General features: G+C 45.1%; 1 protein-coding gene across 4 annotated transcripts in view; it reads right to left on the minus strand.

Moving 5' to 3' along the window:
* The window catches only part of Fat3 (FAT atypical cadherin 3), a 692,898-nt gene that overhangs the window by 140,791 nt on the left and 535,517 nt on the right, over positions 1 to 16,590 (minus strand). The window lies entirely within an intron of this gene.

Raw genomic sequence — 16,590 nt, forward strand, 5'->3', positions numbered from 1 at the left:
TTAGGTCTGAGGGCTCTGATGCCATCATGAGAACAGACCTCTTATAACCCACTCACTCCACAAGCCTCTCTGTGTGAGGCCTCCACTCTAAAGACTTGGTTTCTACTAGAAGTTCAGTGGGAGCATCACAGGTATGAAGACCACGGAAAGGGCTCGTTTGGGGTACAGCGGAGGGGAAAAAGTAGGATTGAGCTTGCAGAATCTGCTAGGCTATGTAGTCCAAGACTTTCTGTAGATATAAAGCATGCCTTCTCAACACACATCACACATTGTACATTACAACCATTATTGACTGTTGATCCAGGAGTGTTTCCTGTAATCCACAGACAAGGCCTCCATCATTGAAGATGCTTGAGGATTCATTCTCTTTTGTTTCCATCATGCTATGACACGGATTGTTCCTCCTTAAAACCCACATGCCGAAGTCTGCTCCCACCTTGGGACTGCACGGAAGATGGGGTGTTTAGGAGAGAGGTGATTCAGAGTAAATGAGGTTAAAGGGTGGAGCCCTGATCTGCCTGGAGTCCTTGTAAAGGGTGACTCGTAGGTTCCCATTTTTTTCTGTCATGTGAGCACACAGTGAGAAGGTGTGCACGCCAGGAACAGCCCCCAGTACTGAACTTGAAGGACTTTACAGTCTCCATATTATGGTCCGGATCTTTGTCTCCTCCTCAAATTCTTAGTTGGAACCTGATCCCAATATAATAGTATTGTCAGGTGGAGCCTTTAGGTGGGGTCAGATCATTAGAGGAATTAGCATCCTTATAAAAGAGCCCAAGGAGTTTGGTTTTTCCCCCTCTGTCATCTGAGAAATTGTCCAGAAATTTCTGTCTATAGGCATTGGGTTCTCCCAGATGCATGAAAGTTCCTGGAGCTCTGCATTTGTCTGTTTTAGGTTCATATGGCAAAGCACCTTATACTGGGTTATTTATGAGCAATAGAACACGCTCACAGTTCCAGAGCTGGGAGGGCCAAAACAAATTCTCGACAAAGTCAGTGTCTGTGAGGGTACCCTCCTCCAGATGGAACTTTCAGGATGTGCCCTCAAAGGACAGAGGAGGCAGACAGGCCTCCTTGGTATCTTTTATAAGGACACTAATTCCATTAATTATTTAAGTACACCTAAAGGCCCTGATTACTGTCCTGTTACACATGGTTCAGGAGATCATAACATGGAAAGTGAGAAGTCCAAGGTCAAATTCTTGCTTCTGGTGAGGGCTCCTCCTGGCTTGCAGATGGCCACCTTCTTACTGTATGCTAACACGGCGGACAGAGATGGGAGCTACATTACCACTGAACAGGAAGGAAAGCACGATAGAGTTGATTTGTACCATTGAGATTCTGTGGTATGTACTTCACAATTCACATAGCTTGTTTTAAGTCCATTTGGCAGATAAGATGGTTTTCAACCATTACAAAATAATTTTGTGTTTTATGGGAAATGAGAGGGACCAAGCACCCCTTCCCGGGTCCCTGTGACACTACTCCTATGTGTGTGTGTGTGTGTGTGTGTGTGTGTGTATGTGTGTGTGTACAGAAAAAGGAGTGTGATGGAGATCATAAAGAACCTTCCTGGATATAAAGTCACCAAGTCTCTTGTCAGTCATATTGATAATAATCACTGTGATATTGATAGCTACCCAGTAAGTACAGGGACATATTTGTGAGGCAGGCGTTTTTGTGCTGCCCCATTCACTCTCCTAATGTCCTCTTTAGTAAGTGAGGTGGATTTGTGTATTTCCATTTTTCCAGAGGAAAAAACTACAGGCTGAAAGAGCCTCTAGTTGATAAGTACTAGAGCCAGGTGCTGACATTGTGGTAGTTCTTTGGTTCTCTTTAGCCATAAAACCTTGAAAAGCCTATACTTAATTTTTAAGTCATTACCTTGAGTGAGACCATTTATTAATTTAAAACATGTCCTTGGAGTCTAGAAGAAAGTCTAGAAGAAGCGTCATTAGAAACCAAAATGAATCAGCATCTGCTCGGTCATTTTTTCATCTAATAAAGCAATCGCCAGGAATAACCAGAAAAGGTCAAAATTATTGGAAAACAAATTAAAGCTTTTTTATTTCTTTTTCAACATGGAACTGCAGTGTAGTTCAGTTTCACTTTCACGCTGTCTGGGAAGATAAGTTTAATAGACTTAACATAAATTTTTATCAGTTCTTGCTTTTGTTGAAAAAAAAACCCAATGAAGTTTCCCTCCAAGGTTATTTTCCCCATTAATCCACTGGGCCTCACGAAAGAGTCACTGAGGCCAGGCATGGACCCAGGCGGAACTAGACTCAGTTATTTTCTGGGCCTGTGTTCTGAAGAGGCATGTCCTGCTTAGCCTAGTGGTCATATCACACTTCAAGGTGAGCTGTGCTGAGCCAAACAGATCGGCTCCTTGGCTGCTTGGTTATGATCCCTTCTGCTTGAACAGTCCCTTTCCACATCCAGGCAGCTCTCAGTGTCCTCACTGGGCCTTGGCCTCTTTGCTGGCTGTCTGACTGTGCCTGGCTCTGAGGCCAGAGACTGAGGGAAGAGACACTGCTCACTGGAGAACTCTGCCACTTATAACACAGCTCACTGGAGAACTCCGCCACTTATAACACAGCTCTTTTCTGGAGACAGCAAGCTTACAAGCTAGAGCCCTGGGTGTGTCCACCTGCAAAGCACGGTGGGTGCGTGGGCTCAGTTACATCAAGGAGAGTACAGTTCCTGCACCAATACCACACTTCAAGCACCCAACTCCTGGCTCCTTCAGGCCACCAGAGCATCCTGCTGGTCTGCCTACACAGCCACCCTGGAATGAAGTTCCTATTCCCTCACTTAACCATTAGGGCCCAGGGCTGTCTCTGACCTCATGTATCAAGTACTATTATTCACTTAAAGATTTTCTTTGGTTCATAGTGTCTTTGGAGGACGCTAAGTTGCTAAGGGAGAAAATCAATCAGTGGTCCAACCCCAGCTTTAAAGCCTAATAACCACAAAAATGACCAGCACTGAAAACTATATTGGTGCAGTAGTGGCACTTTTATCAACAGCTACCTAACTGAATTTAAAGCCTGCTCAATGGAAGGGAACTCATGAGCGGTACTGTAAGCACAGCCAAATACACATGGCTGGAGAGGGCATGGGTCTTAGAGAAAGCCCTAAGTCTGTCACATCCCTAGACCAATGAAATTTCTTACTATATACTAAATATGGATCCTTATATTTACAGACAAGTATCCCAGTCACCCTCAGCAAAGAAGCTTCTTTTCCAGCAGATGGGGACTATTACAGAGTTCCACGACTGGCCACACACAGAGAATAAGATGCCCAACCCTGAGTGACATATCTATGGAACCTCTACACCTAAGGTTTGTGGAACATAATGGAACAGGGGGTAGAGAGAACACTGGTGCATCCCTCAGCTGCCATCAGCAACACTTCTTTAATGCAACAGAGGGTGGTGAACACAAATGGCAACAACTGGTCAAAGTGGAGAGAATAAGAATCTGGACGGAACCACTCGGGGCTCAGGGACCACTGTGGAAGAGGGGGCGGAAAGATTGTAAGAGCCAGGGAGGAGGTGCAGGAACATAAGGAATCGGAGTCTTACAGGCTCCTGGGACCCTGCTCATATGAATCTACAGCAGTGGTGGCAGCATGCGCAAGACCATGCAAACTCAACCAGACAGACACCAGATAGAACTGGGGAAGTGGGCAGAAGGTCACGTCTTCTGCGAGGAACTATTGGCAGCAATCACTGCCGCGTGAAGGAGTACTGATCTTCTTTACAGGCGTGACACTATACAAGTAAAACAGGTTCCAGTGAAAGAACTCACACCCGGGGATATCTGGGTACACAAACTTGACTCGATAGGCCTTAACATATAAGACAAAATGCATGAAGTCTTGTGGAAAGGCTATGAGGGGTTGCAGGCAGGGAAAGGGGGGCTAAATATGATTAAGATATTTTATGTGAAATCCACAAAAATTCAATAAAAATATAAAAAAATTTAAAAAGAAAGAAAGCAGGCCAAGCATAGGCCAGAGGAAGAAGCCAGTAAATGTGGCTCCTCCATGGACTGAGCTTCAGCTCCTGCCTCCAGGTTCCTGCCCTGAGTTCCTGTCTTGACTTCCCTTGATGGTGGACTGTGTTATGAACCAAATAAACCCTTCCTCCCACAAAGAGAACATTTTCTTTGGTAGCACTTTGCAATGTGGAAACTAAGCACATCAACCTTTATCTAAGCTGACTAGGGGAAAGGAAGGCACTGCTTGCTCAGTTCACTGTTGTCCTGTGCCAGAGATTAAGTGTGCCCCACGAATGCGTCGCTACTGAGGTGGATTCTCATCCAGTCCCCTTTAGTATCTTTTTGTGTATATGCATATGTATATACATGTATGTAGGGGTACACGTGTGTGTACATGCCTGAGGAGGTCAGATGACAGCCTTGGATATCATCACTAGTCAGGTGCCACCGACCTTGATTTTTGAAGTCAGGGTTCTCACTAGTTTGGAACTCACCAAGCAGGCTTGATGCCTGCCAACGAGCGTCAGGGATCCTCCTGTTTCTGCCTGCCCAACGCTGGAATTATCAGCATATACCACCACACCCAGCATTTATGTGTGTTCTCGGATCAGACCTCCATGCTTGTGTGGTGAACACTTCACTGCCTGAGCTATCTCACCGTTTCCTTGACAGGATCTTCAGACAAGGCAGTCGCACTTTGTAAACCTTTATACGGTCATTCAGGGTCCCTCACAGCTCAGCCTTGAAGACCCCTTCGTGCCCTCCCGGTTACTCCCTTAAATCCTCAGCCGTAGATTCGATCACCACCTCTGTACTGTTATTTCTCTAAAGTGTGTTTATCATCCCTGCTTGCCAAAACATCATGTTCAATTACTGTAAACACATGTTCTGGACCTTTCCTGTATACCTCAGTACCTCAAAACTCAGATGAAAAGTTGACCTCAGACCTCGGCCATCCCCTCTGTTCACGGTGTTCTCCTCAGGATCCTGGGCACACACCTGGACTCTCCTTTGTCTGATCTAGATCCAATCAGGCGTGGAGGCCACCAAATGCCCTGGTGGTACTTTGAGGCCAACCTTTCCTGCCACACTGTCCTGGACAGGCCTTGCTGCTCTTGTTTGGCAGAGACCAGCAGCCATCTGGTCTCCCAGGCTCTAGGGTTTGCCTTTGCTGTAAAGTATTATTTCTTTTTTTAAAAAATCCGATTATGCCACCAACTCGCATGACCAACTGTAGGACCTTCTTGAAAACATGGACTTACCGGACAGCAAGACTGTCCTCATGTGCTGTCATGTAGTGTCTGACCCTTGTGCTCTGAGTTCAGCGATGCAGTGAGTTTGGGTGTTCCCCAGAGCCCACAACCCCCATTGTGTTGTGCTGGCCTCATAGAATGCTCATGTGCGGAGCCATCTCCTTCCTTCTGCAGACTTCCAGGCATGTCCTATGGAGGTGGCCTGGCCCTATTCCATTGTACGCACAGGTCTAGGACACAGTTCGATGCCATCTTGCATTTCAAGTGCCTGTCCACTTGCTGATCTGCATTTCAACTCCCTAACTGCACATCTCGAAGTTTGCTTCTCAGTCCCGACATACTCTGCCATCCAGTTCAGCTCAAAGCAGCAAACAGGTGTCTAATGAGATGAAGAATCAATTTGCCTAAAAATTTAACCATCACAGAGCTGGTGTGATGTGAGGTGGGTAAAGGTACTAGCTCATCAATTTTTCCCCCAACCATGGAGGAAGATGTGAAAACAGACTAAGAAACCAATCAGATCCTTGACGATGGAAGAGAAAACAGTCTACCTGTGTCCTTGAGCAAGAGGGAAAACTGGTTTTCTCCAGTATTGATGTCCCTCTAGTGAGAAATCTAAGCCAGCGAGTAACTGCTATGTTTCTTTGCTACACAGAAGCCAAAATGCTCTTTCTTAAAGACAAGTATGATCATGTGGGCAGAGCAATGGAGACAGGAAAGTAGCAGGAACCAATGTAATTGAAACTATGACTCTCCCACGAGCCTGGAATGGTGGTTGCCTCCTGTGAACCTGAAACTGTGGTTCCCTCTTGTGACCCTGGAGCTGTGAACCCAACCATGAATCATGGTTCCACACTCCTGGGGTGGGCTGATGGTGGAGCAGAGTGGAGGATGAGGGCTTCCCGATGTTGGGGAGCAGTTTGGGCTTCTCTGGGTGGCTGCGCTCCCCATAGCCCCCTCCCCTGAGGTCCCAGTTTGTGCCTGGCAGTGGCTTTGCCTCTGTGTCAGGCTCATGCTTGGGTCAGGGGAGGGTTTTTTTTTTTTATCATTTGCAGATTGTCGTCTGGGGAGGACTGAGTCTCCAGCATGGGCCTCCCAGATCTCTTGATGGCCAGCTGTGGTCTTAACCCGCATGTGGTCCTGGACACCCATAGTGTAGGACCTTCCGTACTCCCAGGCACAAGGTTTCCCTTTGTTTTTTTCTTTCACTGCCCCAGTGTACCTTCCCTTGTGCTGTACAGAAAAAGTAAAACATCAAATTGAACTTCTGGAGATAAAAACCACAGTATGGGAAGTTGAACATAAAAAAAAAAACCTGAAAAAAGAATTAATTTACCTAAAATGCTTCCCTGTGAATGTGAACGTAGAGACCATCCAGACACTGAGGATTTGCTGTGTGAATGGTTTCTCATGAGTGCATTGTGGCGAGTCAAGGGGACGGGTGGCATCAGGTAGGGATCGGCACCCCTGTAACCAGGGAGTTTATTCTCACTTCACAACACCAAGAACAGGACTACTCAAGCCTGCATGACATGACTTTCGCCCACTTTGAAAACTTTGCACTGCATGTCTATCTGCAACCTACTGAATGACTTGTATGCACACTACTCAGGGGCAGGGACTCAACTCTCAATTGTCTCCTGGAACCTCGTGTTCGCTCCATAAGTTATATTGCCAACCTGGAGGTTTATGTTTTGTTTTGTTTTGTTTTGTTTTGAGAGACAGGTTCTCACTATGTAGACCAGGCTAACCTTGAACTCATAGGGATACGCCTGCCTCTGCCTCCCGAATGCTAGGCTTAAAAGTGTATGCCATCATACCTGGGGTTTAACCTTGAGGGTTTTTTTTTAATTAAAAAACTTTATGTGTATGAATGTTTTGCCTGCATGTAAGTGCACCCATGCACGCAATGCCCGTAGAAGCAGAAGAGGTTGTCGGATCCCCTGGAACTGGAGTTATAAATTGTTGTGGGTGCTGGGAACAGAACCGGGGTCCTCTGCAAGAGCAGCCAACCCTTGTAATCATGTCTCTCCAGCCCCTCAACCTTGAGTTTTAACTGTAATTATTATTCTCTTCATCCCTTTCTTTACCCCACTGTTCTTATACCTGGAGCATGACTCACCAATGACACAGTCTCAGACTTCATACTTAAACTGTGATTCCGCTGTGGATGTGGAGTGTCTCCAGAAGGTTTGTGGACTGAGTCGTTCATCTCTGACCAGTGACACTGCTGCAGAAGGTTCTGGAAACTTTAGACAGTGAGCTGCTGCTGGAGGTGGCTGGTCACTATGGGCCTGTCCTTGGAGGCTAACCATGTCCTCAGCCCCTCTCTGCCCTTCTCCCTACTTCCTGTCTGCTGTGAGGTGAGCAGCCTCCTCTACCTGTTCCCACTGCTATTATGTTCTGCCTTGCCAGGGGCTCAGAATGGACACAGCCAAGGATTATGGACTAAAATCTCTAAAACCAAAACCAATCCTTTCTTCTTTAGACTGTTTCAGGTATTTCATCCAAGTAACTGTCAGACTAATTAATACCCTGCTCTCGGCCTCAGCCCTTCCCTTGTAATTAGTCAATATGGAACGAGGAGCTGGATTGAAGATCAAAGAAAAACCAACAGAGATAAGTTCACATCGCTCCTCCTCTGTATCGTTTTCCATTAACGATGCCAAGAGCCCCAGTTGTTTGGGAACAACCCATACAGATGTGCCCCATCCCCGCCCCTACCTGACAGGATAACACTGCCAAGCTAACCTAGATTTTCTGTTCTTGCATCTGATCAGTAATCAGGAGACCTAGCAATTAACCAAAAGCTTGACTTCTTGAGCCACTACAACTAACAACTAACAAACAGGAATGCAGATCATTCAGCATTACTGAGAACAGAGAAGCCCAGCTCGTTTTTCTTTGGTGCCCTGTGCTCTGCGAGTGCCAGGCAGGATCAGAGGCAGAGGGAAGCTCACACGGACCCACACGATTGTGGTGCCACAATGACAGAAAGAACACACTTTTATATCTCTTTCTGGAAGATGATAAAACAGCACACGGCCAAACAGGAATGGAGGTTGAGAAGCTGGGAGGGCAGCAGCCAGTGGGGGCACGCTTCATCAAATGTTCCTGAACTTCTTACTATTGTTCTCTCCCCCTCCAGGAGCAAATGAACACCTGCCTGCCTGAAGACCGAGTGAGACACTGGCACTTGTCCACTGCCTTGTCCCCAGTGACCACAAGGGCATCTGAGGATATATTTAATATGCCACAGGTAGAGAGTTCAAATTTGACATTCCTTCCTATCATTAATTGATCATAAATGGCTACTTCCAGCCCATCCTATTCAAAGTTTCAAACCCTTCTTTGAAGGTTACATATGAACCTGCATACTTCTATATTGTCCTTGACCCTGGATCCTGGTCTGATTTGTTATTTTACAAGCTCATTTGTTACATATCTGTCTTTACGAGAATACAAGATCCAACAAGCATGATTTGCACCCATCCAGTTCATGGAAACATCCCCAGTGTGTACAATATCGTGGTGTTTAGTTCTAACTACTGACTTAATGCAATCTACAATTACCTGGGAAGAGTATCTTACTGAGGAGTTATCTAGGTCAGGCTGACCTGTGGTCATGTCTGTGGGGGACTGTTTTGTTAATCCATGTGGGAAGATCCAGCCCACTGTGGGCAGCACCATTCCATAGGGAGAGGATCTTGAACACGACAAGCCAGCAGAAGCCAGCGGACAGCAAGGAAGCAAACAGGAAGCACGTGTGTGTGGGCACGTGCATGCCCACATTCCTACTAGATGGTCTGTGACCTGGAACTGGAGCTGAAATTAACCCTTTCTTCCCTGAGTTGCTGTTTGAAATGAACCAGGACAAGGGCTTAACATACAGGGAGCGCTTAATAAATTCCTGACAAATGACAGACATCCAGTGCCCTTTATGCAAAAAGCTCTTTTTGAGGCTAAATGAGGAAGCCAAGTGAGCAACCACGCAAGCAAGAACCGATCTATCGGCACGCATTCGTACCAGGTTGACCCCTTCCCATGGTCCGCACTTGGCATCCTCCTCAGCTTCCTGACCGAGAATACAATATCGCGGGACAGCCATTTACTGTAAGGCTTTCGAGAGCAGCTCACTGGCCCTGCTCAGAACCATGAGGTTCTGCTGCCTCTTTGATTTTAGAGTAACACCTGTCATTTAAAAGTTATCTGAACTCTAAAATGTTATAAAACAGTAGAGGTGATAAACATTACCATTGAAATCTACCCAATGTCTTTACAGACATATACAGGTGCCAAGGATCCGAGTGCAACCGATTATGACTGGTAATAATCAGATACATACAGATTAGAGACACATGCACCAACATCTCAGCATTATTAGCAAAAACAATGAGTCTTTCTGTAAGAAACAGTATATTTTAAAATGAAATGGAGATCTTTTTTAAAGGTTAAAAGCTCATTCAATTTTATGTCTTACAGGGTTTATAGAGTTTAATATTGTATAACTGTATTAATTCAACAGTGAACCTAAAAATTTTATAGCCACTTTTGAAAGAGATGTATCTTTGCTCTGGAAATTGTTGTTGAGTATGTTAAAGCTGTAATGAAATGCTTCTTATTTTAAAATGTTATAAAACTTAAAAAGTTTTTAATATCTGACATAAAAGCTCTAAAATTCTACCAGACCTATTTACGGAAACAGGTTGTAAGAAAAACTAAGAGGTGCATCAAATTACCCTTCAGCATATGCTCATAAGGCACACATGAAATAGAAATGAATTCTGTGTTTAGACTTGCTCCCATCCCCAACATATGTTATCACGTGTATATAAATATTATCAAACCTGAGAAAAACTCTCATTTCAAAACACTTCTGTCCCAAGCATTTTGGGGGGTGTTTGGTATATGCCGAAATCATTGAGCTTCTGTCTGCTTTGCTCAGTCCTTGTACAGAGTTTACATGAGACTGTCATCATTATTCATGGAGCCCTCTAGGCTGTGTGACTTCTATTTTATAGCTGCAGAAGCTGAGGTTCCAAAGTTAAATAACTTGTGCAAAGCTACTCAGTCAGCGAGTGGGAGAATGCCCGTCTGTCTGTGCCCATCAGTTTGGTGTCACAGCCTACCCTGTTTTTCCCTTCCTGCATAGTCCATGGGGAACATGTGCCAACCATCTGTCTGAAAGTCCCTCCGCAGTGTGGCTTTGGATCCACATCAAACCCTCAGTTGTGCCTCTAGAATCAAGCCTCCCTCTCTTGAGAAGTGGGGCCATCTCTGACTGTTTCCATCTTCGGGTTCTCTTTCCTGCTGTCTGTCGCTTAAAATCTGTCACTGGTCACAGGGCACGAACACAGCTTCTTTCAGCCTCCCAAAGCTTGCGATCCAAACTTTTCGAGTGCAGTTAGATCATTTTTAGCCCCATTTCTTAAAATGTAGTCTGCAAGTCTAAGTAAAGAAGTGAGTCTGTCTAGGCTTGGGGATGAGAGGGAAAATATACATCCCACTTTATCCCCACTACCTCTGTCTTATTGGAAACTGTACTCCTATAGAGGATTATAGGCACTCTGCTAGATGCCTAGGAAGTGCGAACTGTGGCTCCTTCCCTCAGAGGGAAAGTGTGACTATCACCCCGCACCAGATTAGACACAGGTGCTGAGTGGGGTAAAGCAGCCCTCAGCCTGGTCTGTGGTTTGTGCGCCCACTCTCTGCCTTAACACTGCCTCTCATGCAAACACTTGCCTGACCCTGCTGGCGTGGCTCCACCTCAGTCTTCCGAACACAGATCAGACACTGCCTTTCCCTGGCCTCTGCCTTGTTATGAAGCATGTCCTGGCCAACAACCAGCACGTGGTAGGTACCTCCTGACGTCTCCGTTCTGCAGCTCTACCTGGAGCGTCCAGCAAACATCTGGAGTTGGCTGTTCACACCAAAGATGGGATGCGGCCTCAGACCTCTCTGCTGGAGTTCAGCAGATGGCTGTTGTGAGCATGGAGCTAAATCATCCTCACTCTCGTCCTGGCTGTTCCCCTCCTCCCTCACCAGCGCTTTGTGCCTTTCTGCGGAGCCTCCTGGTTGCTTTGATCTATTTTAGCACCTGCCACTCTTCTAAGGAGAACAGCTCTTAAATGAGTTTCACGTCTCTCTAACCCTAACCAGCACTTTCAGGCCTAGACAGCAACTTCTGGGAAGGAGAAAATCCAAATATCAAGACATTTGAAGGAAGGTAAAGCATCCAACACGCGGGCGGTACCTGAGATGCGCTCTCCCGACGACCTTAGCTCCAGGGACATGCAGCTGCGCTTGATGGGCCACGGTCTCTTTAGTTTTCTGTTGCTGTGATCAAACACTCACCAAAACGGACGTAAGCAGGCAAGGGTTTGTTCCCCTTACAAGTTCCAGGTCACAGTCCGTTTTTGAGAGAAGCCAGAGTAGGGACTCAACCGGAGGCAGGAAGTGATGCGAAGACCATGGAGGAATGTTGCTTGCTGGCTTGCTCCCCCTGGCTTGCCCAGCTTGATTTCTTATTCAGCTCAGGCCCACTTGCCCACAGATGGCACCACCCTCAGTGGAGTGGGCCCTCCTTCAGCAATTAACAATTAAGAAAATGCCTAATAGACGTGTCTTCAGGCTAGTCTGATGGGCGCACTTTTCTAGTTGAGACTCTTCCCAGGTGATGCTTGTTTGTGTCGTTACAAAAACTGACCAACAGGGGCCATTAGGAGAGACAGAGCTCTCTGGGGTTAGTCTCCCCTGTTGCTTAAAGGTGGTATACAAAGAGCAAACACCCTTTACATCACCTAGGAAACCTCCGACAAATTACCAGTGACATCAGTGCATTAACTATTCCCTTGGCACTGACTGCACTTAGAGAATGTGCTTAGATGAAGCTGTGTAGGGAAACAGAGACGACCAACGGCAGAGGGAAAGGGCAAAGTCAGGGAAGGCCATTGGAGGGAATGTGCTTAACACAGTATACACTTGTATGGCAAGGTTCATGTACACTGAATATGCAGAATGAAAATTTAAAAACGTGCTTGGAGAGATCACTGAATACAAAGGATATTTTCCTTGGGTGGGATTCTACATGTGGTGGGTACTGATCTTCGTGAGGATAACCATCTTCACGTTTAAAACAATTTTTGTATGTGTGCAGTGTATGTTCTTGTGTAAGTGTGGGCACATGTGTGCCATGGTGCACATGTGCATGTGGAGGTCAGAGGGAAACCTCGGGTATCAGTCCTTGTCTCCTACCTTGACAAGACCTCTTTGCTGTTTCCTCCTGTACATGCTGGTGCTGGGCTAGCTGACCTGAAAGCTTCTAGGGACTCTCCTGGCTCCACCCCTCCCCCATAGTGTCATAGGAGTGTTGGGAATAGAAACATGTGCTGCCCAGTCTGGCTTTACATGGGATCTGGGGATCCAAAATCTGGACTTTATACTTGTATAGCAAATGTTCTCCTGCTGAGCCATCTCCCAAGCCCTGAGTCGAGTATTTACTCCGTGGATGAGGGGTGGGTGGTGCAGCTTTTGAGTGTTTGGGCGTCTCTTCCTAGTTAGCAATATGGAAGGGAATGGGGGAAGGGGCCCACTGCAGAGTGTTTCCTCCCTGGCGTGCTCTTGTGTGGGAAGAACCTTACACTGGAAGCTGCCTCTGCTGACCTGCAGTACTCCAGAAAGCCGATAGCTACGAAGAGAACTCAGGACTAAACGGAAGTGCACATGCCACCCTTGTTTGGCTCAGTCAGAGGAAACCAGGGTCCAGACAGATGAGCCCAGCCTGACATCATTTCACAAGAAATAACCTCAATCTGTCCAAAGTACTATTTCCAAAATTCCAAGCTGTCTTTCAAGTTTCAGACAAAATATGCATTCATGAGTTCAGATAATCACATGCAGGCACATACATGTGTATATACTCACACAAAGAATATACAGAAGTGTACATACACATACATATGTGTGTATCTATTTCAGTATGTTGAAGTTTTAGTTTAGATATTTACAGAATGCTGAGCTGTTGGAAAAATTACTGGTTTATAGTAGATGTCATATTTATTTTCTACTTTTTATTTTCGGAAAGGTTCATAACTTTTAGATGCTTAATCCTCCTGAGGTAACAGGCTGAAAGTAATTTTATCTCCCCTTTACAGGTGGAGAAACAGAAAAATGACCTTCTCAAAGAATCCTCAGGCGTGGACATAAAGGCTGGGGCTGGGGTGCAGACCTTTCTGTCTGTGAACTCAGACTCTGGAATTTCTGCAAAGACAAGTACTTCTTGACACTTCTATGAGCAAACAGTAAATTAAAGGGTAGATCTCAGAGGAGCGGTAGCTCTTGAGATCAACTCCAGAAGGTGAGGTCATTGAGCTAAAATTAACCTCGACTGTTAGCTGTTTCCCACAACAGAAAAGCAACTGGAAGCTAGCATTAAATCTGCCTCCAGTGTCATCACGTGCAATTTGAACTATATTCTGGCATTAAGGAATCGTCTGGAGACAGAAGGTGTCCTGGGCGCTCACCACCTGCCTGCTCTGTTCCAAGCTTCCTTCTACCTACTGAGTAGAGTGGGGGACACTTCCCTGTGAGCTGGGGAGACCCTGGTTCCTACGTCTTCAATTTCACCCTATCAGCTATTTCAAGAGGAATATACTTCCTGTGCTGAAAATATCGATGGTTTGAAATGGTTTTCACTAAGGAAATCTCCTGCTATGGGAAACAGAAAGGGCAGCATGGGTGATGGGAAGAAAGGGAGGAGAGAGGCAGAGAGGACAAAGGATTCAAGGGGGTGGGCGAGACGGGGGAACAGGAGCGGGAAAGACGGTCGAGGCGCCATGAAGACATGGGGCAAGGTTCTGAAGAGAAGGGCTTTATGCTTCCTATTCAGTGCAGGATATTTACCCAGAAGTAAGGAAATCTATTCATTAACTTTATGATTGTCAATTTCTTGAGAAAACATCTGACAGGAGTTTGTTCCTTCACAAAGTTTGTTTAAAAATAAAACAGCGAAAGAAAGCCACCCTGGCTCTTTGAGGTAAGAAAACAGCCTAAACATGCTCCCAATGAGGCAGTCCCTGATCCCGGCAACCAGCAACCTCCAACTTGGTACCACCGAGTCACAGAGTCATCCTTCTAAGCTTTCTCTTTGGCCATAGAACTCACAGTATTGAGAAACCCAAGACAAACTCGGGTCCTCACCCCCACGGGGCCCTCTGAGTACCTGAGTTCTGTCACTTGCGGAGCATTTATTCTCCCAAGTTCGTGAGTCACTGCAGCATCTCGGCGCATGCTGCCAGTGTGTGTCCTCTTCTTGGTCAGTATTTGGTTGTCAAAGGCACCTGTGTGCCTGACATCTCGACACAACACACGACTTCTTTGCCTCAACATATTAGACTTGACACCTCCTCAATAGCAGCTTTTTAGACAGATCTTTGATCAATTCACTTTGGCGGTACTTGCTAAAATCACAGCTTTGTCTAAAGCTCCTCTTGGCACCTCAGGACACACGGAGTTTTCCAGCCCGATGCCCTCCCAGGGTTTTGTGTTCCCCCTGCAGAGGTGCGTGTCAGCCACCAATCGCACCACGTTTCCATTCCCTTGCAGATTCATTCGCTCATCAATTTCTATTCATAAACCTTGCTTGGTTCTAATCTTCCCTATCAGCAGGGAATAAACACCTCCTCAAAGTTCCCTCTGAAAAGTGCTGATTACCATGCCTGTGTGAACTCTCCCTTTCAAACAGGTGAATCTGGTCCATATGCTCACCTGTGTGTCATTAAGAGTCCTTCCATGAACCAAGATGTGACATCATGTCAGATTAAGGGCCAAATCCCCCTGTGCTATTTCATGGTACCCCAACATCAAGGTCCCAGTTGCTACACTCTACATTACTCTGTGAAACAGAGTCCACCAGGTTTGCATGCCCATGGACGTGGCACGTTAGTGAGCTGCCTTCCATCTCATAGCTCTGGAAACAGAGTCCACCAGGTTTGCATGCCCATGGACGTGGCACGTTAGTGAGCTGCCTTCCATCTCATAGCTCTGGAAACAGAGTCCACCAGGTTTGCATGCCCATGGACGTGGCACGTTAGTGAGCTGCCTTCCATCTCATAGCTCTGGACTTCACATTTTCTTTTACTTTTATCCTGGCAGGTTCTGTGTTTAATCCTGCTAATGGTATTATTTGAATTTAAGCACTAACTCTTCCAGTAAGCACACACACACACACACACACACACACACACACACACACAGAGTCTTTCCATAGCCAAAACTTAATGCAAAAATCAGGACACTTTTTCCATTATTGGCTCAGGAAACGGATTTTCTTTCTCCAATTAGAAACTTGATGGAGGTTTTCAGGGCAACTTATCGGGTCATTTAACACCTTGTTTACCTAAAAGTACGAATTTTCTTTTATAATTATTATTTTTTTAATTATTTATTTAATAACCACATACTTAGAAGAAGCATTTCATTACAACAGCATTGACATATTCAATAACAATTTCCAGAGCTAAGATATATCTCTTTCAAAATTGACTGTAAATTTTTAGGTTCACAGTTGAATTAATACAGTTATACAATATTGAACTCTGTATAAAGCCCATAAGACATAAAATTGAATGAGGTTTTAACCTTTAAGAAACATCTGCATTTCATTTTAAAATATATTGTTTCATACAGAAAACAATATCATTTTTAATGCTACCAACACTTAGATGTTTGCATATGCATCTCTAATCTCTATGTACCTGAGTATTACTAGTCAGAGTCGGTTACTTTCTGAGATCCTTGGCACCTGAGCATGGATATAAGGTCATCAGGTAGATTTTAATGGTAGTATTTTTCACCTCTACATAATTTTTTATTTAATCATTATTTTTAAAAATTTTTAATAACTACATGATTAGAAGAAGCATTTTATTACAGCTTTAACATATTCAGTAACACACTCCAGAGCAAGAATACAGCTTTTTCACAAGTAGGTGCAAGTTTCTAGGTTCACAGTTGAATTAATACAGTTATACAATATTGAACTCAGTATAAGCCCTGTAAGACATAAAGTTGGATGAATTTTTAAGCTTTAAAATCTCCATTTCATTTTAGAATATATTGTTCCTTTCAGAAAGACTCAGTTTTTGCTACTAACACTGAGATGTTGGCACATGCATCTCTAATCTGTATGTATCTGGTTATTACTAGTCATAATCGGTTCACTTGGATCCTTGGCACCGTGTATGTCTATAAAGTCATTGGGTAGATTTCAGTGGTAATGTTTATCACCTCTACTAATTAGCATGATGTAAATTTCCATGCTTCCTCCTTAA

Source organism: Nannospalax galili, unplaced genomic scaffold (genome assembly GCF_000622305.1).
Source record: "Nannospalax galili isolate Female #2095 unplaced genomic scaffold, S.galili_v1.0 scaffold418, whole genome shotgun sequence".
Taxonomy (NCBI): Eukaryota; Metazoa; Chordata; class Mammalia; order Rodentia; family Spalacidae; genus Nannospalax; species Nannospalax galili.